The following is a 24,468-nucleotide window of genomic DNA, read 5'->3' on the forward strand; positions in this document are numbered from 1 at the left end:
ACTACTCCAGTCTTTAAAACGATGCTCAGGGTCGGTGCGCGGTTATTTGGCATCCCTCTGCCGTGAAAGGCCCAACCGGCGCTTCACTGTGCATGTGCTGCTCCCTCGACCTCCGCACTTGCTCTGATGCCAACACTCTGCGGAGAGCAGAGAGGGGACCATGGAAGGTAAATGGCATCCTCCAATACCTTTGCACCCAACAAAGAAAATGTTGACGTAGATGTAGCCCTGGAAGTGCGATGCCCCCTGCTGCCCTTACCAGGCTTAGTGTGATCCTCTGGACCTGAAAGTGCCTTTAACATTCCCCTCCTCATTAAATTGTTTTGCAGTGCTCCTCAGAGTGACTGCAAAGAAGACAGTTGTCATGTTTTTGTAATCCAGGAGCAACAGCAATTATTTGTCTTTTTTTGTTCGTTCTTTTTGGAAATTTCAGCATAAAGAGTTTCCAAGTAATAAATAACTTACTCATATATCTGCTGCCCAATGCCAGTAGCCGGTGCTGTGAACAGGCTCATAAGGCCAGATTTTGCCGCCACAAGCAACTTATGCCCACACATGGCAATGTTGCCCTAGTTTAATTTAAACTGACCACATTCTGATGTTGGCACCATAATTATGTAAAAAGATAGATTACCTTTGCTACTGTGCTTTGATTATAGATCAGTAGGAATAATTACAAAAAGGTCCATTTTAAACAAATATGAAAACCTGCAAGTCTGCTATTGGTTGTAACTCAAATTATTGTATTTTGTAGCATACAAAATTCAATATATATAGAAAAAGTACTAAGCATTGTTTTCATCAAGCAGTGCAAAAAATACTGTATTCTGAACACTAGCTGGTTAAGCAAAAGAATCTTGATAATTATTTTAATTTACAGCTAAAACTGTAATATAACAATCGAAGGCAGCCTCCAGCTGTAATGTGACAGAAAAGCCACAAAACCCCAGTCAGCATCCAGAAAACCTGCAATTTCTTCATCTGAGTAGAAAAGATCAAAGCCGATCAAAATCACTGCAGCAATGTAGACTAGACAGAGAAAGAAAGCAGAGATATACCCCGTCCCATATGCTAATGGGGCCCATCCCCTAGGGGTCTGTCTGTTCTCGGATACAGATTATCATGATCTTTCCAGTCCGCTAGATGGGTTAAGCAGACGTGTCCCTCAGATCAGATGTGGACACGTAAGCCTCTTCCACAGGCAGGTCACAGGCTGCAGCTCCCCACGCCAGAAATGTCATCTCTTTCTCAAACTTTCCATGACCAAAGAAAGTCTGAAGCAACAATAAATCCCCATTTGGACCATTGGGTGTTCCCTTCAGACAGGAATCCCATATAATCTGTTCTCTGCTCTCATTAAACAAAGGCAATTTCAGTGCTTAACTAGTGTACATTGCAGAAACATCTGTTTCCCATTTCCAATCTGCTGCATACATAATAACTATCAATTAACACATTAAGATAATACAGTATATATAGATACACACACACGACAATATAGAAAGGTAAAACAAACAGCAGCAACATTTTACAGTGATTAAAGAAGACAATGTATGAAACTTACACAAAGCTGCGGGTCAATGAATGCATCAGTGCTTAGCAGTTTTTGGATCCCACTAAACTGACACGTAGAGAAAATAGACACCACCCCCTCCCTAGCTAACACATGCAAAGTCCATACAAGATCGCAGAACTATAGTTTCTATAAAAATCAATATTACAAAGTCCCGTAAAGACATTCACTCTGCGTGTTATGTTCCAGCCCTATATAAGTCTGTGCAGCCATCTGTACCATTCAAATGATATACTTATATATCCAGCAATTAGTTAGTAGCTAATGTAGAGAACGTAACCACTGTCTTCCCAGCTGTTATAGGACTGTAAGTTCCAGCATGCCTTGATAGCCAGACGCTCCAGCTCCTAAGGAACTACAAGTCCAAGCAAGCTCACCTTGGTAGATCCAAAACAGTTAGAGCCACAGATTATTTAGGCAAGTCTGCACTTTTAAACAATTTAAACACAATCGAATCGAAGATGTTAAAGTAAAATAACGTATATAGTTCAGACAACCAGTTTAAGGTAATGTTAATAGAGCTAAAGAAATTATGCATTTCGTTTGTGCTTAAGAACCCAACAAAAGGTGCCCAGCTGCGCTATAAGTGACAGTGCCTGTGTGCAGACTGGCTGTGCAGTGCTGGCTCTCTTTGTACTGCATGATTGCTGCATACCTATATCCTGGCTATGCCGGCTTACCTGGACAATGAAGAACTGATGAGTGCAGGAACGTTGGTTTCCCTGTCACACTGCGCTGCTTGGGGATGCTCAGACAGTGGGAGCTGCGCTCTGAATCTTCCTGGCACAGACCTGCTCACACAGCCGGCTCAGCCTCACTGCTGACTCTCTGGAGTCGTGGCACTTTTCTTTTCACTCGCTTTTTTTTTCAATCAAACTTTATTGCGCATGTCAGCAACTAGAGTTCAGTGCGGTCAGTTTTTTTTTTACAATCTGTTCAAACACACGTTGCTCTCGTTGCTCAAATGCATTTTATGTGCTATATATTAAAAACCCGCCTTAATACTTATAGTTGTAACTCTAGTTGAGGATAATCATATAGTGTTTTTGTGTCAGGAGTATTAGGATTATTCTATCATATTTTAACAATAGTCTTGTATTCACAGGCATCATCATCATCATTTATATAGCTCCAACATATTCCGTAGCGCTTTACAATTGGGGACAAACATAGTAAACTAATAAACAAATTGGGTAGAACAGACAAAAAGGTGAGAAGGCCCTGCTCCCAAGCTTACAATCTATGGGATAATGGGAGTTTGACACATGAGGCTAAGGCATACTTACCTACTTTCTTCAGCTCCCTTCCGGGAGCCAGCCAGTGGAGGGGGGCGTGAAGGGGCGGGGTGGCCGAAATCGCGTCATTTCGGCCCCGCCCCCTGTGACGTCATGACGCAAATTGCGTCATTTGACAGCGGGGGCGGGGCCAAACGCCGCGATTCACCGGGAATCGCGGCGTTTGGGATCTAATTCTGCCCACTTCACTAGGAAGTGGGGCACTTCCTAGTGAAGTGGGCAGAATTCGGGAGATTGCCACACTCGCCCGGGAGTCCGGGAGACTCTCACAAAATGCGGGAGTCTCCCGGACATTCCGGGAGAGTTGGCAAGTATGGGCTAAGGGCTAGATTTACTAAGCTGCGGGTTTGAAAAAGTGGGGATGTTGCCTATAGCAACTAGTCAGATTTTAGCTGTCATTTTGTAGAAAGTACTAAATAAATGAAAGCTAGAATCTGATTGGTTGCTATAGGCAACATCCCCACTTTTTCAAACCCGCAGCTTAGTAAATCTAGCCCTAAGGCTACATTTTGTATTTCGGCCCAGCCAGGCTGTAAAGGTAAAAGTGACTCATAAGCTAAATGATCCTGTCGCACAACAATGTTGGTCAGGGGGTAGTTGTCTTGTGTGAAATTGTATAATGGGTAATAGGGTAATGTAGTGAGGTTAAGAGGGTGGTTTAGGAATATTATAAGCTTATCTGAAGCGGGTTTTCAGAGAACACTTGAAAGTTTGTAAACCAGAGGAGAGTTTTATTGTGTGAGGGAGTGAATTCCATAGAGTGGGTGCAGCCCGAAAAAAGTTCTGTAACCGGAAATGGGAGGATGTAATGAGGGTGGATGAGAGACGCAGATCTTGTGCAGAACGGAGTTGCCGAGTTGGGAGATATTTTGAGACAAGAGAGGAGATGTATGTTGGTGCAGCTTTGTTGATGGCCTTGTAGGTTAGTAAAAGTATTTTACATTGGATTCGGTAGAAAATAGGCGGCCAGTGTAGAGACATACAGAGTGATTCAACAGGCATGTGTTTTTATAATGTCAAGTATCCTCACCAGGGATGAAGTTATTAGGTCATTTCATCTTTAATTTACAGCATACTTGACAATGATTGCAATATAATTTCAGGGCAATTGCAAGTAACACATAGGCACTGTGTGCAAAATAATAAAAAATATATATAAAAGAATAATGAAAAATTACTAATACAAGGCTTGCGCCTACTCGCTTGAGTCACAAGGATTCTAATTCTTGCCGTTCCCTAATATATGCCTAGTACATATCGGCTAGTATTGTGCTAATCCAGACTCGCACATGCCCAATGTTGCATTATCATGTCAGTGACACTGTAATGACGTTAGCAAGCCAGCAGTTGGGAGGGGAAGTGGGGATCCTTTAAATCAGCCTACCTTCCCAGTAGTTTCCCAGACATTCCAGGAGAGAATGCAACTATGTCCTTATCAGACTTTCACCAAGCACTGCTGCTTTCTTCAGAACCCATTACCCCATTTCTACCAGATAGCAGCCTCGGACTGGCCTGCCGGCCAGCCGGGCTATAGACCGGTAGGCCCGGGCGCGATTAAGCCCCGCCCCCTCCGACATTGGGGCGGAGCTTGCAGGGAGCACCTCGTAGACGGTCGTCTGCGGTGGCAGTGTAAGAAACACACTACCGCGCAGGCGCAGAGAGCCGTGTCTGGGATCTCTGCCCAGACACGGCTCTCTGCGCCTGCGCGGTAGTGTGTTGTGAACTTCAGCAGGGGAGGAGGAGCTGTCAGTACCTGCGGCCGCACAGACGAGCATCGCCATTATGTAAGTTTTATGATGCCAGCCCATGATTGTTTGCTATCCTTACTGGGGTTTTCTTTTTAAAAAAAAACAAAAAAACTTTAAGTCCTGTCTGTGTTATTTGTGTGTTTTATGTGACTGGTGTTATAGTTAGTTTTATCTTTTTTTTGTGTTGGAATGAGGCTATAGAGAGAGGAAGGAGTGTGGGGGCTAGGACTAGTTGGGGGAGTCAGAGTGCTCCCGGTGAGAGTGTGGAGAACCAAAGAAAGGAAAGTAGAAGAGGATGTCGTAGAGAAGGTGCTGGAGGAAGCAGGGTGATAACAATGGCCAGGTTATAATAAAGTCTGGCTGCGATATTCATTTCTCCCATGATGAGACTTGTGCTCTCATAAATAGTATAGTAGCCTGTTATACACAGATTTTTGGTAGTGACGCAGCAGACACCGCTCAGTCACAAACACCAGTAGTGGAATGGTGTCCGCAATGCTGTAATGCAGTAGGCCCATTATATCAGAATAATGTTTATTGCACTGTGCTTTAAACAGGTGACTGAAAGGAAAATATCTGATGGAAAAAAAGGTTTGCTGCAGCAACAGGAGGGGGCCCTCCCCTGATTTTGGAACTGTTATTGTTTCCATGCATCCTTATTAGCAGTGTCGGACTGGCCCAGCGGACTACCGGTTAAACCACCAAATACCGTACGGCCACACCCCCTTTTACCAGTGGACGGACCCGGCATCCCCGCTGCTCAATTGCGATCGCAGCTGCGATCATGTGACCCGCCCCCTCCCCCTCCCCCTGTCAGCTGATCTTCCCGCTGTATGAAGAAGGGAGAAGGAGCAGAGCCTGCCCTGCAGCAATATCTACATATAGGTAAGTTCAGTATATTTTTTAACCATTTATTCATACTATAGTGCGTGTGTGTGTGTGTGTGTGTGTGTGTGTGTGTGTGTGTATTGTGGTCACTTACGTGGCATAACATTTGGGGCACTACTGGGTGGCATAACTTTGGGGCATTACTGTGTGGCATAACATTGTTTTGGGGGCACTACTATGTGGTATAGGGGGGGCTGCCTATCTATACTAAACTATAGGGGGGCTGACTATACTAAACTATAGTGAGGGGGGCTGCACAGAGAACACTATAGGGAGGGGGTGATGGGACCTTTAATGCTGAGGTGGTTTGGGTCTATAATTGAATGTGGGTGCTGTTGATTTAATGGCAGGGTTGGTTGGCGTTTCTAAATGTACCCATTATTTTTTCCAAGTAGGGCCCTCAACATTCCTGGATCCAGACAAGCCGCAACTAAAGAAACCAGCAGCCACAGGTGGTAAAAGTGACAACAACAGGTAGGACAGTCTGTCAAATGTTCTGAGTCTAGTGCAGGCTTGGCTAACTTGTGGTACTCCAGGTGTTGTGAAACTACAAGTCCCAGCATACCCTTACAGCAATAAGCTGCTATATATTGGCAAAGCATGCTGGGGCTTGTAGTTTCACAACACCTGGAGTACCACAGGTTAGCCAAGCCTGGTCTAGTGGGACAATCCTGCTTTTTGGTGACTGTTCTGCCCAATCTAAGGGGCAGGTCAAGACTATATTCTTTATACACACACTGTATGCTTTATATACTACACTAAGGTGCTAGCTGTCCTTCGTGGACTGACCATTCCCCCTCTAGTGTCAGGTCCCGCCTCTATGATGGCTAACCACACCCCCTCTGGTGGGCCCCTAGTGTTGCAGTCCCCCGGTGGGCCCTTCATGCCCCAGCCCGACACTGCCAGATAGTGTCCGCTTTCAGAATACCTTACCTCACCTCCACTAGACAATCCCCCTTACAGAACTCCCTGGCCACTTTACAGAACTTTCACCAGTTACATTCCTCCTAAAAAAACTCAACTCGATTTTTACCAGTCACAGCTCCCCACCCTTACAAATTATTATTATTATTATTATTATTATTATTACCATTTAATTATATAGCACCACCACTAATTCCACAGCACTGTACAGAGAACTCACATCAGTCCCTGGCCCATTGGGGCTCAATTTGTTAGCAGCCAATTAACCTACCAGTATGTTTTTGGAGTGTGGCAGGAAACCGGAGCACCTGGAGGAAACCCACACAAACACGGGGAGAACATACAAACTCCTCACAGATATGGCCATGGTCAGGAATTGAACTCATGACCCCAGTGCTGTAAAGCAGAAGTGCTAACCACTTAGCCACCGTGCTGCCCCAGATCTCCGCTACAGCACTTCATATCCTCCCTGAACTCCACCTGTCATTTTCTCTTCAGCCCACATACATTACTCATCCAGCCACATACACAATCGGAGGATCCTCTGCCTGTCTTTTTGCCGTTGTCCGGACATTCGCATACCTACCAACATTTAAAATGACCAAAGGAGAGGCACATATCTCAGCTGAGCAGAGGGAACTGTCTCATGCAGCAGATTTCAGAGTGCAGCTAAACTTAGTTCAGAAACTTCAGTGTGAGCATATCATGTACGACTCCCCTATTATGTAATTTATAGTAAATTATAATTTCATTTGAAATACTGTTGTTCAATAAACATTAACATATAAAGCCTAGAGGGTAAAAATAATCATCAGTATTTGACTCTTCCTCTCCCTCGATGCCACCAAAACATTAATTCACTCTCATCACCTTTCACCTTGATTACAACCATCTCCTATCCGCGTCCCCCTCCCCTTGTCAATTTCTGCTTAACCCCCCTGCCAATCCCGCTACTGGCACTCCATTCCCCATAGAACCCTCACCATCACCTACAAAGCTTATAGCCGTTCCTCTCCCCCCCTACATCTCCCTCCACATTCCCTCCTATCCATTTGGCTCAGCCTATAACAATCACCTCTCCCCTCTTCAGATGATCAATCCTCACTCCCACCGCCAAGACTTTCTCCACGCTGCTCCCAATCTCTGGATCATACTTCCTGGCTCTGGCAGACTCTACCCCAAGCCTCCAATGCTTCAAACACTCCCTAAAAACTCAGCTGTTCACCAAAGCCTACCAGACCGCGGCTTAACCCCTCACTACCGCCCCCTCGTCCTTCCACTCCAACCCTTCCCCTTCAGAATGTAAGTTCTCATCACCATGAGCCTGCTTCTTGTTTTCTCCCTTCCCTCTTCTCCACTTGCTTCCTATCCCTCTTGTCACCTTCAGCTACATTGCCATTTCTAATATGACTTGATTTAAGTTACCCGTCTTGTATTACAAATACGCGCTTAAAATTTTTATTGGTGCTATGTACATTTTTGTAAACGTTTGCTTATGTAACCTACATCACCCTTGTTTGTACTACTTTCATGTACGGCTCTGCAGAACATTTGTGGTGCCTTAAAAATAATCGCTAATAATAATAATAGTCATCATCATATAATGGGAGGATTGGGGGCCTTGTCAATTGTTAATTATGTGGGTAACACTTGAAATAGAGGAACTTTGATATTATCTCTGCTTGCCAGGAATTCGTGTATCCAGGTATTAAGCGTGAAGGGAGGCCAGGTGTGCAGCCAACAACTGGCATTGTTGACACTGCCTGCCAGCTGTTTAAGGGCATCATGGTGATGAAGAGATGGGCATTGAACAGGCTGAGGGACTGGTTTAAAGATACATTTGTCTGCAAGAAATAAAAATACCAGAAAACAGTAGAAGACACCAAGCAGAATCCTGCACAACTCTTTCTCTGAGTCAAGTGGCGCTCTTATAATTAACCAGTGCATTTCTTTAGGACTCTGGAGTAGGCATGAGTGCTCCTACTTTTGTACCCGAATACCAAAGGAACATTTTGCTGGGTTAGATTGTTGAAATGAGATAGTGGAAACAGCGTCCCTTTCTCCCCACAAAATGATTTTTTCCACCACCTCTGACATAGTGAAAAGTGGATCTAGTCCTTTACTTTTAATGGGATGCCTTTTGCACCTTCCAATTGCTGAAAAGCGCAATTCTAGGGGCACTAAAACAAATATATTAAAGCAATTGAAACATACAAAACATAGTCATGATTTCCCCTCAATCTCATAATTAATTTAAGACATAAATAAGGCTAAAGCAATATCTTTGGAGAAAAACTTAAATGATTACATTAACAAAGAGGGTGGTCCTAAAGTGTTAGTGAGTTGGTCTTTAATATGTCGTTTCACTCTACCATGCACAGAGCCGTAACAAGGCAGGTGCGCGGCGGTGCCGTCGCCCAGGGCGCAGCAGCTGCCCTCTACCTGACTCTGTATCTACAGCCTTTTACTTTCGCAGTGGAATGCGTTCCACTGACAAGAAGTTCGCATTTGGAACGCAAACTTGCATTCCAAATGCCAAACTTCCTGTTAGTGGAACGCACATGCGTTCCATGCGGAAGTAAAAGGCTGAAGAATCTATCTCTCTCTCTCACTCTCTCTCTGTCTCTCTCTCTCTCTCTCCCCTAATTTGGGACTTATAACACTATTCAGACTCTTATCGATTGGTTGTCATATTTTTCCTGATTGCTCTTCTCTTCCTACTGACAGGCAAATATGTAAGTAATATTTTTACTGAAAGCTGGTACATTTACTGAAGGTTGGCAACTCGGAGTCCCATTTCTTGGGTCATGACCCAGACTGGTTTGAAATATCACCTTGCCTAATCTAGTATAACCCTTAATTTGTGATGAAACTCATAAGTGGATGTTACTGTATTTGCAGGTGAATGACCCACGGCCTGGAGTTTAACCCTCCTGTTACATTCATCCTGACATCTGGGTCTGGCCCAGTGTATATCTCAGGACACCATATAACCTGTCAGTGTTACCTATCTACTTATGTCATAGACACTGCTGCAGACACCATCCATAATTAGGTTGGGGTACCTTTTAATGATTACCGGATCCCTGACAACGGATACCCCGACATACTGGTAATACTGACACGTTCAAACACTGACCTGAAACACTGCCGACAATTGAAGAACCTGGCAGGTAGCGATGACGTTACTTTCAAGCTCCACACTATGTTTGCGGCTGTTAACCTGTTTCTTTAAGGAGGCGCCGCCTGTATAATCTATTAGACTTTGTAAAGAACATTGTACAGGCGGCGCCTCCTTAAAAACCAGGTTAACAGCTGCAAACATAGTGTGGAGCTTGAAAGTGAAACAATCACCTCTCTGCAGCGTCGGCACCTGCTCCGCCCGCACTGAATGTCAGGCATGACGTCAGTGAGGAGCGAAGCAGACAGGAGTTGGCGACAAGAACGGATGAAAAGAGAAGAAAGAACCTGATAGAAAAGGTAAGTGAATTAACGGAGCAAGGGGCAGCAAAGGAGGCAGAATGCCAGAGTGTTCTGAGGGGCTTTACTCTGGCATAATATGAACTGGGGGTATTACTGTGCCATAATATGAATATAATATTAAATAACAGATTTTTGTCAAGTAAGGTATTCTTTAATATGTTTTCTTTAACATTTTAAAACTCTTTCTTACAACAATCTAGTTTTGTGCATCTCTTACTATTCTTATTTGAGTATTAAGTGCATGAAATATTAGAATACCTTTCGGTATATATTTTTGCATACTTTAAATTGTCATTAGGGCAGAGAACCGGTTGTTAATTAATTTGAATCCCACCACTGTATATATATATATATATATATATATATATATATATATATATATATATACATATGTGTGTGAAAGAGATCATGCATTTGCAAATATGTGTAACAGAATTCTTTCAGTAAAGTGCTAGCCACACCCCCACATTCGGTTGGCCACACCCACTTGGCAAATGTCACTCCCACTTAGATGGAGGGCGCCGGTGCCCTGTCTCGCCCAGGGCACTAAAATGTCTAGTTATGGCACTGACCATGCACATTTCTGCAAAATCAGATGCAGATTAAATTGTTCCTAAAGTGTTAGTAGGTGCAAAAGTGCAACATTTCTTTGTTGCACATCAGCCTCCATTCTTGAAAGGTGCGGGCATTTGATTTAACTGCATTTCAGTGTTGTTTAGAGTATAGATATTAGTTTAGTATTGCAAACATGAGGACCATTGGCAATAGGTTTCAAGCTTAAATGATTTGTTCAAACTATTAACTAATACACAATACTTTAATTCTGGCAGATATAGTCACAATCTGGTCTTCCAGAGACTACATCTCATAGGCTGCTCAGTAGGTTAAAGAAAGAAATAGCTTCTAGCGACTAACTCCATGAGCGCACTCAGTAGGGATTCTTGCTTTTTATCTCTCCAACTGCCCCTGACTAGTATTGATCACTACCCTTTAACTAGGGGCCTTTTGCATTGCAGCTTTGTGAGGGCATTTTCTGATCTGATAAAAGCTCTTTTAAGTTCATGCCTAGTCCCAGCTGCTGAAGAATTCAGACCTGTAGGTGGTCATCGTCCCCTCCTTATATAAAAGGAGCGCAATCGTAGATAGAGCTGCAATCGCTGCTTATACTTAGCCAATCCTGAGCATTTCCTGCAGCAGTGCCCATAGCTGAAAACCCAAGGAATCCTGCAGGGGACTCGATAGCCTGTGATTTTCCAGAAAGAAAATTACCCTGGATCCTGCTCCAGAGAGGATTCAGTCTCTCCAATCAGATTTAGAGGCGGTTCCATCTTTTACTCCGGTTCTTGAGAGGGTGCCACAATATACATCTATTCCAGTCTCTGACTCCTGTTTGGAGGCTCCGGTCATTGACTCCAGACGCTCCGGTCGCTGACTCCTGTTCGGAGGTTCCGGTCACTTGCTCCTGTTCAGAGGCTCCTGCAACATATGCAGGATCAAGTCCAACCTTACTCCTATAGAACAAAAAGCTTTGACAGTACCAAAAGCGGCTCTATCTGCATTAGACCTGCAGAGAAGTAAGGTATAATTTTAGTGCAGGTTCCTACAAACATTGTAGATCAAAGCATTGACTTTGCAGTCACTTGTCCCTGAATTTCTGCGACATTGTCAGAATTCATGAAAATCAATTTTCCTGTATATCCAGTGATCTACACACTGCTGAAATTCATAAGATCTTTGAACCACCTCTACGCAGATCAAACATCTCTGCTACAACCACTATCACTGTTTATGAACTTCCACTTACAGACAATATTTCAAACCATACCAAGCTTCACCCAGGGTTCATTCTCACTGCTTAAAGAATTATCTACCCTTAACATAGATTTGGATGAATGCTTATTGTTCATGATGGACGTGAAGAGTCTGTATACAGTCATACCCCATCAGGCAAGGATTGATGTAATTCATAATTCCTTTATAGAACACAAGTGTGTCTAGGATGTCCCTATGGAATATATCATTGACTTGTTACACCTTGTGTAACTTTTTTGTATCTTGTGTGATATCTATGAATATTATTGAAAGAGGACAGAGGGAATTATTTTAAGATACAAACCTAAATTAGAGCAGTATTGTATTTATTGTAAGTGTATAAGAAATAGGATATTAAGGCATTTTGTTGGGGGAACAAGACTGTGCACCATTTTGCACTATTTTGATATACACATTACCAATCTTTAGGTCTGTAAATGCTTTTATAAAGGGTTGAGTGTGTTACCTAGGTGTTGGAATTCTCCACATACCTTTTATTCCCCTGATTGTTTAGTATGTCTCAAAAATAATACAACTTACTCTATTATATTATTTTTCTCTCTGTTTTTTTTATTTTTTCTCCATATGTGGCTTCAATTCCCACTTAGGGATTAATCTAAAGAACAAACACAATCTTTGAGTATTTGAAAAAACTGTATGGTTCAATATATAATTTAACTAAGATCCCCTTTTATTATTCCCATGTGGTTTTGTGATTGTATAGCGCCAGTATTTGCTTACCTATTTTATATTGTTACACAGTGTGCTGGAGTGCAACAATTTTAAATTTGAAAGGCAATATTTTCAAAAAGTGGCTGGTACTGCCATGGGTTTAACCCTTGCAAACATTTTCGTACCACTATGAGCAAGAACATATTCTCAGTAAGTTTGTAAAACGGATTGCCTTCTGTTAGGATACTTGGTTTATCTGGCCAAATTCTACCCACTTCACACTGGCTGGCCACCCAGGGTTGTCTTACTATGTCTGGGAAGCCTACCCAGTACCTTCTAAGGTTCCTGTAGTCACGCAGGCAAACGCAGTTAGAATGTAAAACAATACATTTATTGTAATAAAAACAATCACTATAATATTATATACACACAGTAAATAAATGCTGGGCAGGTTTACCACATCATCTGTCCCTAACCCCAGTAGATTAAGGAGCTACATCACCAGGATATCTTGACTTCAAGACACATGGAGTTCTTCTCAGCTGCAGATGTAGTCCACTGATAGATAACGAAAAATCAACCCTGCACCTTCCAGCAAAATCCCCAGAATCAACCACCCCCCCTTCCCCAGAGGTGCTCCTTATATCTAGGATCAAATTTCCAGTGTTTTCCCCTTCCTGGGTAAACCCTTGGCTCTCTCCTTCTTAAACATTGGTGAGTGCTGGACTGAGGGGTTGAAGGGGGATTGGAGATGAGCTGTCATTCCACAGTGGCTCACCTGCGGTTTCCCAGACAGAAAGTCTCAGGCATTCCTGTGGAAGACAATGGATAATAATTGGCCCTTCCCATCTCCAGAACTAAGATGTCACTCAGCCCCTCCTGAAATTAACCCTTTACACTACTTTGTGATTTCACAGGGTCATCAGTTGTTGCATGCTTCCTGTCGAGATAGGAGGGTGAGAATGAATTTAGCTACAGCCCCCTCTCCTGTATCCTGGAACCTGATCCTTACCCATAACCCACCTGGCTTCACTTTAAGGACAATGAAGAACAGCTTCACTGCAATATCAACAAGATACAATAAACAATAAACACATTTACAATAGGTAACATATAGCGAAAAGGTACAATGTCCCCTTATCCACATGTAATTAGACAAGGAGTTGTGCTGAGCTGGGGAACAAGAAACAGGGCTATAAAAAGTACATGTTTTAATGCTCCACATTTTGTGAGAAACGAGAAATCTATCTCTCTCATTATATATATGTGCCCCCCTCTTTATCTTTCTGTGCCCCCATCCATATCTCTCTCTCTGTGCCTCCTTCATATCGCTCACTCTCTCTTTCTCTCTCTGTGCCCTCCCTCCATCTCTCTCTCTGTGCCCCTCCATCTCTCTCTCTCTATTTCTCTCTGTGCCCCTTCCATATCTCTTTTTGCCCCCCTCCATATCGCACTCTCTCTGTGCCCCCATCCATATCTATCTCTCTCTCTCTGTACCCCCCCTTATTGTCTCTCTCTCCCTCTCTTTCTCTCTCTATGCTCTCCTCCATATCTCTCTCTCTCTATGTGCCCCCCATATCTCTCTCTCTCTCTCTGTGCTCCCCTCCATATCTTTCTCTCTGTGCCCCCTCCATTTTTCTCTCTCTGTGCCCCTCCTTAATATCTCTCTCTCTCTGTCCCCCTCCATATCTCTCTCTTTCTTTCTGTGCCCCCCTCCATATCTCTCTCTCTCTGTGCCCCCCCTCCATATCTCTCTCTCTCTCTCTCTGCCACCCCTCCATAACTCTCTCTCTTTCTCTGTGTGTCCCCCATCCATCTCTCTCTGTCTCTCTGTGCCCCCCTCCATCTCTCTCTCTCTCTCTCTCTTTCTCTCTCTCTCTGTGCCCCCCTCCATATCTCTCTCTGTGCCCCCTCCATATCTCTCTCACTATCTCTCTGCCCTCATTAATCACTCTGTTCCATTCTTACCTTTTTATGACCTTTTTTCTTCTGTCGTCTTCTTCTCCATTTCTTCTCTGCCTTGTGTGTTATTTTCTTCTGTGCTGCATCCGGCTGCTCTTCTTGCTCTACTCTGCTGCCTCGGACTGTTTGGCGTGACGTCATCATGTCACAGCAGTCGAAATAGAGCAGAGACCAGAAGAGCCGCCGGATGCAGCACAAATGAGGAAGACAGGCAGAGCGGAGCGTCTCTCAGACATGGCGCTACCCCCACCTTCCCTACCCTACTTACCACTGGCAAGGCTGAAGAAGTGGGGTGGAGAAGTGCCGCTATGACATATCAGCACATACCGCCCCACTTCGAGCACTGGTATAAACCTATTACTCTTAAAGAAGTCCTGTGAGAGAAATCTACAAACTTAAGTATCTATCTTGAGATATATTTATTAAAAGATGTAGTAGACTTCTCAAGGCAAGAGAAAGTCAAGGAGAGGGTTTAATACTTCTTCCTACACAAATAACAGTCTTTAATAAGCAAGTTAAATATCGCCTGGCCTAGTCTGTTGATATCAATATTTTGCATAGTTGTTGGCAAACACAGTAAGAGACATACTTTCCTCCTACTTCCATAGAGGTCAAGTGTGATTTATATGAAGCAGTAATGAAAGGAATGCTGCTTCAGAGCTTTCCTCTTTATTCACTATATACAGCTTTTTAAGATATGAACTGTATATTGATTCTATTTCTGGACAAAGAGAATGCCTTCAACAGAATTTACTGCAGTCCTAGGCATTGCTCGCTTCATGCCCAGGGCTTACGCACATGTATGCTAAATTGCTTACACGCCTACAATAATATATCTAGCAAAAAGTTAAAATCAATAGCCTACTGTCAGCACCAATGGATGTCAGAAACGGGATAATGCTTTCTTGCCTATAGTCACCCCTATTTTTATCTTGTTCTTGGAAGTCCTGGCTATATGACATCATCACCGGACTGCCCTGCCTATCAATGACCTCACTGAGTATAGTAGCAAGGTGTGTGACACTCTCTTAAAAACTCTGCCACAGAAACTGGTGTAGGAGAAGGGCACTACAAGAGAAGGGCATGGTAGTGTGAACTGGATAACGGGAGGATGGTGGGGGAAAGGAGTTACACTATATATGCGCATGTTATGGTTAATGTCAGAATTTGTCCATGCTCCTCTTACATTAGCCGCATAGTACCATAATATACACACATATATAGGGACGCTTAGCACCTAAAGTTTCACAAACTCTGGCCTAGTATATATCTTTGCTCCTTGCTCAACAGGATTTAATATATTTCCATATTTTTAGATCAATTCAGGAGAGTTTGAGGCATTGAATATATCCCTTCCATCTGCCGAGGCATCATGTCTAGGTGACCTCTATGTCTTTAGATGGAATGCAAAGCACATCAAATACTTATGTACATGCCTCTCCGGAAATACATACTTCCTGAATTTAAATTCTCTACTGTCTAATATTCTAAGCCAAGAATCTGGAGATATGGGACCAAGCTCACTTTCCTGTGCCTAGGCAAGATGCAAGTTTTAAAAGCAGGTTTTAAATTGCTTCAGTAAAAATGTAAAACTCCAGGCCTGAGATCAATCCACAAAGACTTGTGAAAAATGCAAATAGGAACCAATGCAATGGATGGATTCCTTAATTTATATATATATATATATATATATATATATATATATATATATATATATATATATATACACAAGTTAACCCTTGCATGATACTCATGCATTCTAGTCAAATCAAGCTACTTAAGGTGTTAAAAAGGTTCTTGTCATGCATTTAGGGCTAGGCCAGGCCTTCTCAGGGGAAGAGTGTTACTTCCCGACGCAAGCGCCCTTTTTTAACGTGGTTTTGTCCACATGTCACCACCTCATCATTCTTCTCCATCACCTCATCCTTCATCTTTATCGCCACATCTATCCAGATGTCTATCCAGACACAGGGATCTCTCTCAGCGGTCCTGAGTATCACACTCCTCTCGCTCTGTCACCCCCGGCAACCACCAACCACTGCCAACTGCCCCCCCCCGGCAACCACCAACCACTCCCAACTGTCACCCCCGGCAACCACCAACCACTCCCCACTGACACCCCCGGAAACCACCAACCACTCCCCACTGTCACCCCCGGCAACCACCAACCACTCCCAACTGTCACTTCTCCTTCAAGAAATATATATATATTTTTTTAAAATCTTTATAAACACTTTTAACAATTAACAAATTAAATTAACAAATTAAAAACATCTTAGTATACCAAATTTCAGCCCTTTCTGAGTTTTTTTTCCACACACACTAAGAATTTAGTAGGTCAGTGTATAACTCCGCCCAGCAGGTGGCGCTGCAGCTTGATTATTTTTTTTCCCACACACAGACACACGCCACTAGGCTTTTTTTATTATAGATATATATATATACATACACAAGTTAACCCGTGCATGATACTCATGCATTTTTTGGTTAAATAATGTCAGTATACCAAATTTCAGGTCATTCGGATGAGCCCTTTCTGAGAAAATAGTTTTTTCCACAGACACACACACACTAACACACGCCGCTACACATGCAGGGGCGGATCTAGAAAATGTTTGTTCCCCGGGGGGATGTTAGGCCGGGGCGATTTAGGTCCGACTTCTGAGGCTGCCGGGGGCTGCACAGTATGTGCAGGTCCGCTCGGCAGTGACAGGCAGGGACAGTGTGCTGCCCGGCTGCTCTGATTGTGTTTAAAACACAATCAGAGTAGCCGGGCAGCACACTGTCACTGCCAAACGGACCTGCACATACTGTGCAAACCCCTGCTAGGGGGGGGGGGCGATTGCCCCGATCGCACCCCCCTGGATCCGCCACTGTACACATGTGTGTTCATGAGGTAAAATTACCTCACGAAAATTAGTTTGACCCCTCAACTCGTCAATAATGTCAGTATACCAAATTTCAGCCCTTTTTGAGGGTTGTTTTCCACACACACTAAGAATTTAGTAGGTCAGTTAACCCGTGCATGATACTCATGCATTCTAGTCAAATCCAGCTACTTAAGGTGTTAAAAACTCCCCACTGTCACCCCCGCCAACCACCAACCACTCCCAACTGTCACTTCTCCTTCAAGAAATATATAGGTCAGTGTATAACTCTGCCCAGCAGGTGGCGCTGCAGCTTGTTTTTTTTTTTTCACACACAGACAGACTAACACACGCCACTAGACATTTATATTATAGATATATGTTGACAATCTCCTTTCCTGATGGATGTCATGTTTTTTTCCACTAGTCTGCAAAAATGCAAAATAAACCAAATGAAAAGTAAAAAAAACAAACAAATGCAGTGCCTCAGTTACATGACACAGTAGATATAATTTTCCTTTATCCTTTTCATTTCCTGAACACTATATATGTGACTGATTTCTTCCAATTTCAGCCACATCACATTCAGTCATTATGCAAATAACCAAGTACAGCAAATTAGCGACAGTGTAAGAAAATGTGTCTGTTGTAAGACCAGCCTTTCAGACACAGGAGTTCTTTAGTACACACTACAGAATTTTCTACCAACTTTTTATGCCGAGCGATTTTACATGCGATTGATGGTCCGACCGTTCGGTCCATGGACTGCATACACACTAGCCTTTTAGCGTCTTTTTACAGCCATCTTGTCGTGAGCAATAATTTCGTACACACTGAAGCATCATTTGCGGGGGATGTAACGATATACCAAAGACATTAGCCTAAAGGGGCAGAGCTTTCACTATAGTTAACACCCAAAGCCGCATAAAAAGAGAAGGCAACACTGTCTCTTCATTCATTCATATAAAATAGAAGTTTAGTAACATACATAAAATTTAGAAAAACATTTAACTGCTAAAGTGCAATGCAATGAATATTCCCTAATAAAAAAAATCCCTTTGTATGTAATGGAATGCTCCATTCTCAGCGTGCATCATCGCTAATTGTTCCACAGCAGACACTAACGCCCATGTCTGTGTGTATAAAATGACAGAGGAACCTGTTTGGCGCAGAGGAGCGTGAGAAGATGGCGAGTGAGAAAGTGTCAGTGGGTGTTAAGGTTAAGGAGAAGGTGTCAGTGGGGGTTGCGGGTGAGGAGAAGGTGTCAGTGGAGGTTGCAGCTATGGAGACGGAGACAGAGTCAGAGATGGTGCTGGAAGGGCCAAAAAATGTCGAAAAAGTTAAGGTGGGGGATGGAGATACTCAAGAAGAGCAAAGAGCAAATCCAATGAGCCCAAGAGAGGTGGAGATGATGGTCAAAGTACTGGACCAGGATGACAACAACATCAAAAAAAGGTCAGTAGCACATGTAATGTACCTGCTTGAAGGACTTTATTTAATTCTAGTGTCACATAAAGCAATGTAAACTCCTAATTTGTAACATCATTACCGGAATTAACAGTGAGAAGGCCTGTTTAGATACCACTGATACAACTAATGTTACACCTGTTATCAAACAAGAAAAAATTGAAAAAGAAAAATATATAAAAGAAGTGCGACACGAAGGTATTTCAGTGAAGTTGTGTAGACAGCTAAATGCTTTGGGCACATACCTGTACCGTTATAATAACCAAAATGGCGCCTGTTTTCCAGAATATATGGAGGTTAAGCCCGCTATTACTGCAATTGCGCCACAGGGACCAAAACATAAACTGATCTCGAGCAGTGTGCAAGGTGAGAAAATGAGAGTATTTATGTCGTTTAATATAAATTACAGATATGGAAGTTAAATGGTAAACATTTTTTATTTCCTTGTTTCGTAGGTAAAGTAATCAAAGGGAATAGAAACCCAAGCGACATCAAGACCTGTTCTGCCACAAACCAGTAGCACCTTTAAAAATACTATTTTTTTCACTTGTCGTATTGCAAAAGTTTTTGTACTTTTTTTTCCTGCAATAAAAATGTTGTATGAACACTGTGTGGTTTATTCTGGGTATTTCACAAATATTAGTTAATAAATGTTAATATGACTTTATAACTTTAATAGTTTATAAAGGTTATAGTTTATAAAGGGTAAATATGAATACATTGCCAACATAGACGCAAAGGGTAATAACACACGTGCTTTATACAAGTGTAATGGTCTGCAGCCAGACAGGTGCAATATACATCTATACAAAACACAAGCCTGTGATGTGCGGATACTGCACCACGTGGGACTGGGACAGACATCAAAAATTTACATACACTCGCCCCCCAGGTCGAGGAAGTAACGGAGGATTGTCGTCGATCGGACGGAAGTTTATACACACTAGACAACGTAAACGAGATTGGAACGAAAATATTAAACGGTACGACCAACCAAATGAGGCGACAATCGTCCATTTGGGCAGACGAAATTTCGACCATCGTGTCCTACACACACTGACCCGACTTTGGAACAAGCGGTCGTATGTCGGCTGATTGAGCCGATTATTGGACGAAAACCGTGTAGTGTGTACCTAGCTTAAGTAATGTTTTATACTTGTTCAAATGCAATACCCAAAGCTGTGTAGTACTCTGCATACAAGGAAGCATATTATTTGTCATAAAGTAAAAGAAAATCTTGTAAAGACTGTTATAAAATAGTGTGTGCCACTGAGCTGAGTAATATACATTATATAACTGCAGTGCTTATACCAGCATCATTATCATTGTGTGTTTGTAAGGTGCCACAAAACTATGAGTAAAGTACTACATGCCATTGATCAATACACAAAGACTGCTATGAAATGTCCAATTTGGCCACACATGTGTTTAGTCCAATCGGACAGACCACGTCATCCAGCACACGGCATAATGACAGACCCCATGGTGCACAACTAGTGGGGCCATACAGGTAGTCAGATCACAGTAATTCTATTGTATTTTTCACAAGCTTTGAACGACATCTGAATATCCCCGATCAGATGTGGCCAGTTCAGTATTAATAGTCTATCATTTGCCTGATTCGCTTCCTTTCCTCACACAACCTATTGGACCATCTTTAATCAAACTAGTCCTTCAGTATAACTTTCTCTGAATCAACCTTCTCTCCATTTCCTCTATCAGTTGAAGTACCATAAGTTTCAAGCCCTAGGCCCTCTGCTTTTCTATATCTATTTCACCTCTATTGGGGTAGTAATAGGCTCCTTTGGATTTCAGTATCACTTTCTCTTTGGATCTTTCACCATCTGTGTTAGCCTATGTTACTTAATGTCTTTCTGCCATTTACTCTTGGATGTCCTCTTTCACTGAAGCTTTCGAAAACTGAACTTATATAGCTTGATTCATTAAGGGACGTAAATGCCAGTACGTGTCGTATTTTGCATAAAATCAATCTGCACATGCCCACGACTAGACCATACGCCAGTGAACACAGCAATGTCCAAATCATCTTCAAGTGCAAAGAACCCTTACAGCCTACTATGGACGGAACGGTGATGATTCAACGTCCAGTACAACCTTTGGGCACCTCAAAGGTACATGTTTTTCTGTCGTATCAGTGCCCCAGCTACAGGTCTGGGGTAAGTGCCAATTAGTAGTGATGACAGTTGCGTATGCAAGCTAACCCATGTGTTTGCAATCAGGAGAAACGTTAAAAATGCATTTTATGTTCATAACATTATCATAAATGTATTTTATGGAACAAAGTACAATACTATATTATTAACAGGTGACATTATTTGAATAGTTTTTCTTTTGCTTTGTGCACTCTTTTGGAACTTTATATTCCACATATATATATTGGACGTATCCAGAAGTCTTTTGTCTGTTAGAGCAGACAAGTCGTATCTTCAGATCTGCTCCTTATGCCCGATATCTGTGCGTTTAAAAAAAACGCACAATCCGTTCATTTTGCGTTCCTTGATGAATCAGGCCCACTATCTGTATCTAAATCCTGTTATATACATCTAAGAAACATTTTCAGAATATGCACATTTCTCACACAATACACTGCACAAACCTAAGTTCATGCACTTCTGACAGACCATGACTTTGCCTGATGGCAGACTCCATGGTGCAAAGTTAGTTTGGCTAAACATATAGTAATTCTACTTCCATTGAAATTACCCAGTTCTACCCTTTAGCTTGTGTTTAAATGCAATTCTTCAATGATGTTGTTTATGACATCATTGTTTATTTTATGCAAGCACAGGTTTGTAGGATTTCTAAAGGTTCTTTGTGACACCCAAAATTAACATCTGTAAAATGTCTCTGTTGTTGTGAAGGAGCAGATGGTATTCCTTTGTTTGGAAGAATGTTATTTTTGCTTTTCCCAGGCTTACTGTTAGAGTTCTGTTAGTCAGAAAACCTGCCCCAAAGCTTACACATGAGAACAGTAATTCTAACAAAAGGCTATCTGTGTCAAGCTGACCTCAAATATTGTGAAAAGGCATAAAAAGTGAGTTATTTTCAACATTTGCAAAGCAAATTGAGAACAAATGACATGGCAAAATATAGACATGAGTCCAATTATCACATTCTCCTGTATGAAAATAAGGATTGCAATTTAAAAGGAGAAAAACTTTGATATTGCAATGCAGTGAAAAAGTAGACAAAGGTATGATCACTTACTAAAGGCAGAAAAGAACACTTTTATTTATATGGACCTATTTTGACCCACCTACAACTCAAATATGACTTATCATAAAGTTTAGTCATACATATAGCATATAAAAGTAATCTCCCTTTTATCTAAAGCTGTCTCATGCTAAGTAATATTAATTTCATACTTGTCTACTCTCCCAGAATTTCCGGGAGGCTCCCAAATTTCAGGGAGTCCTACCGGACTCCAGGAAGAGAAGGCAAACCTTCCAGACCCTGTAAAATGCAGAATTTCATGGCATTGAATAGTTGGGGAGGGGGCTTTATCGCACCATTAAGCCCCGACGCCCCCCTAAAATTCAATACCTTGAATTTCAGTATTTTATGGTAGGGGCGTGGCTATAGTGACGTGATGACGTCGTCACACCCCCTCCTACCTGCTGTCACATGATCTGTACTTTGATCTCCCAGAGTACAGATTTTAAAAGTAGGAAACTACGATTAATTTATGTTGCTGTAGGGAAAACAAGTGCACTACAAGTTATCCATAGCATGCTCTGTTGAAGCACCATAGAGAGCTTGATCTCAGCTTCAGGTAACAGGTGGATTTTAGTAAAATTGGATTAGTAAAATTGGAAACTCACTTTTTATCCAACTTGCAGTCCCCCCAGATACCTCTTGCCAATGTGAAAACTCAGAACGCTCTAGAAATGAGCCCACCTTTATTAAATATATTTCAGTACCAGTCCACTGCTTATCTTTAATGCAGTGACATCTGCAACACTAGATTTATTATTATTATTATTTTTGATTTATAAGGCGCCACAAAGGGTCCGCAGCGCCGTACATTACATATACAGAAAACAGAACCAAGACACAACATGATACAAAAATAAATACAAACACAGGTGACAGGGTAAAGCAAATCAGATTATATCTGACAGATAGTGAAAGGGATGGTAGAAATCAGCGAGAAGAAGGCCAAAGCTTAAGAAAACACGGCTAGCGAAGCAGGCCGAGAGGTACAGAGAGTGAAGGAACAGTAGAACTAGCACACAAAGAAAGAGGGCCCTGCTCATGAGAGCTTACAACCTAAAGGGAAGGGACACAAAAAGGGTGGTACTAATTGGGGGAGAGATCCAGGACAAGGAAGTTAGGAGGAGATATCTAGTGATTTGGAGCTATCCAAGGAATTTCCTGTCTCCAATGGTCGCTGAAACACAAATTCCAATAGAACCTCTGCTTAAATAAATTTACCCCACATGGGTGGGTGGATTAAACACGTAAGGCACACTTTCATCACACCTTTTCCTAAGGGAATACCTGGTTGTTGGCATCAGCAGACAAGTCAGAACAACGCAGTGTGTGCTTTCTGCAAGCTTGCTGACTGTGCAGAAAAGTCAACACTTGCAAATTTGCACTTTCATTACCTTTGCTTAAACACAAATTGGATTTGCACAGCAAGCATAAAGCTTGACATCAATTATTAAATCAGTTATTTTATTGGAGATTTCTGAGCTGGACCACATATGAAGTTAATGAAGGGTATAGTTCTGATGATGCACTGATATATATTTATCAATAAAACTCACTGCTACAATGGAACAAGAAGTGCAAAAAAATGGACCCAAAACACAACATAAATTAAACACATATAAAAAACTGTAATGGATGTGGTTCCATTGGAAAAAAATGTGTTTTATTTGCACATCTGTTTACATGCTTTTTACTGACATTAAAAATATTGGTAAGACCAGTGGCGCTTAGCAATGCAGGAGCAGTTTATACAGGTAACTCATATGTTTAATGTGTCATGGTTGAGATTTGCATCAATAAAGACCATAAACAGGACAAGAGCTGCTTTGTCTAAGGCTGAAGTAAGTGTGTTGTTGTAGAAAGAGGCAAGACACGGTAGTTATAGGTTATAGAAGTAAATTTAGATGTGTGTGTGTAATTGCAGTGTGTGAGCATGAGATGAAGGGGGTTAAGGTTGCAGAGAGGGAAGGGCAAGTTGGACAGAACAGAGATGGAACTGAATTGGGAGAAAAGAAGATTAAGGGAGTGTCCAATGCAACAAGACAGGGGTTATCAATGGGATTGTTGAAATCATCTAACATGAGATCAGGTAGATCAAAGGATAGTAATTAAGTGAAAGAGGTAAAAAGGTTGTCAAGCACTTGGGAAAGTGGAACTGGGGGTTGTGTGAGTATATAACTTGGAATAGGCATGATGGAGATGCCTACTGGTCTGTTTCCATGTCTGCAAGTATGTGTGTGGGAGAGTGCCCCATAGGAGAGAACTACATGAGACAGTGTCAAGTGACGGAGATGTAGTTGAAAAGTCGCGAGTGAAAATGTCTACACCAAAATGTTTACAGTCATAAGGTTAGCACAGTTATAAGGTTGACAGTCTTAATGTCTATGGGCATGAGTCATTAAAGAGGGCAAGGCAAAAAACGTTTGAAAAAGTGGAGATGTTGCCTATAGCAACCAATCAGATTCTAGCTGTCATTTTGTAGAATGTACTAATGAAATGATAACGATAATCTGATTGGTTGCTGTAATCAACATCTCCACTTT

The 24,468-nt window shown here is 42.1% G+C and overlaps 1 protein-coding gene across 3 annotated transcripts in view; it reads right to left on the minus strand.

The window, feature by feature from the left end:
- RRBP1 (ribosome binding protein 1) overlaps positions 1-2,411 on the minus strand; it is a 55,035-nt gene extending 52,624 nt beyond the window's left edge. Inside the window, exon 1 of one of the 3 annotated variants that reach the window (XM_075203799.1) lies at positions 2,254-2,411. The gene's annotated coding sequence lies outside the window, so the exon portion shown is untranslated. Of the gene's footprint in view, positions 1-1,564; positions 1,583-2,253 lie in introns of those variants that run through there. The other 2 variants (XM_075203801.1, XM_075203800.1) reach the window with 2 other exon arrangements.
- Positions 2,412-24,468: the final 22,057 nt, after the last annotated feature.

This window comes from Mixophyes fleayi, chromosome 3 (genome assembly GCF_038048845.1).
Source record: "Mixophyes fleayi isolate aMixFle1 chromosome 3, aMixFle1.hap1, whole genome shotgun sequence".
Lineage (NCBI taxonomy): Eukaryota > Metazoa > Chordata > Amphibia > Anura > Limnodynastidae > Mixophyes > Mixophyes fleayi.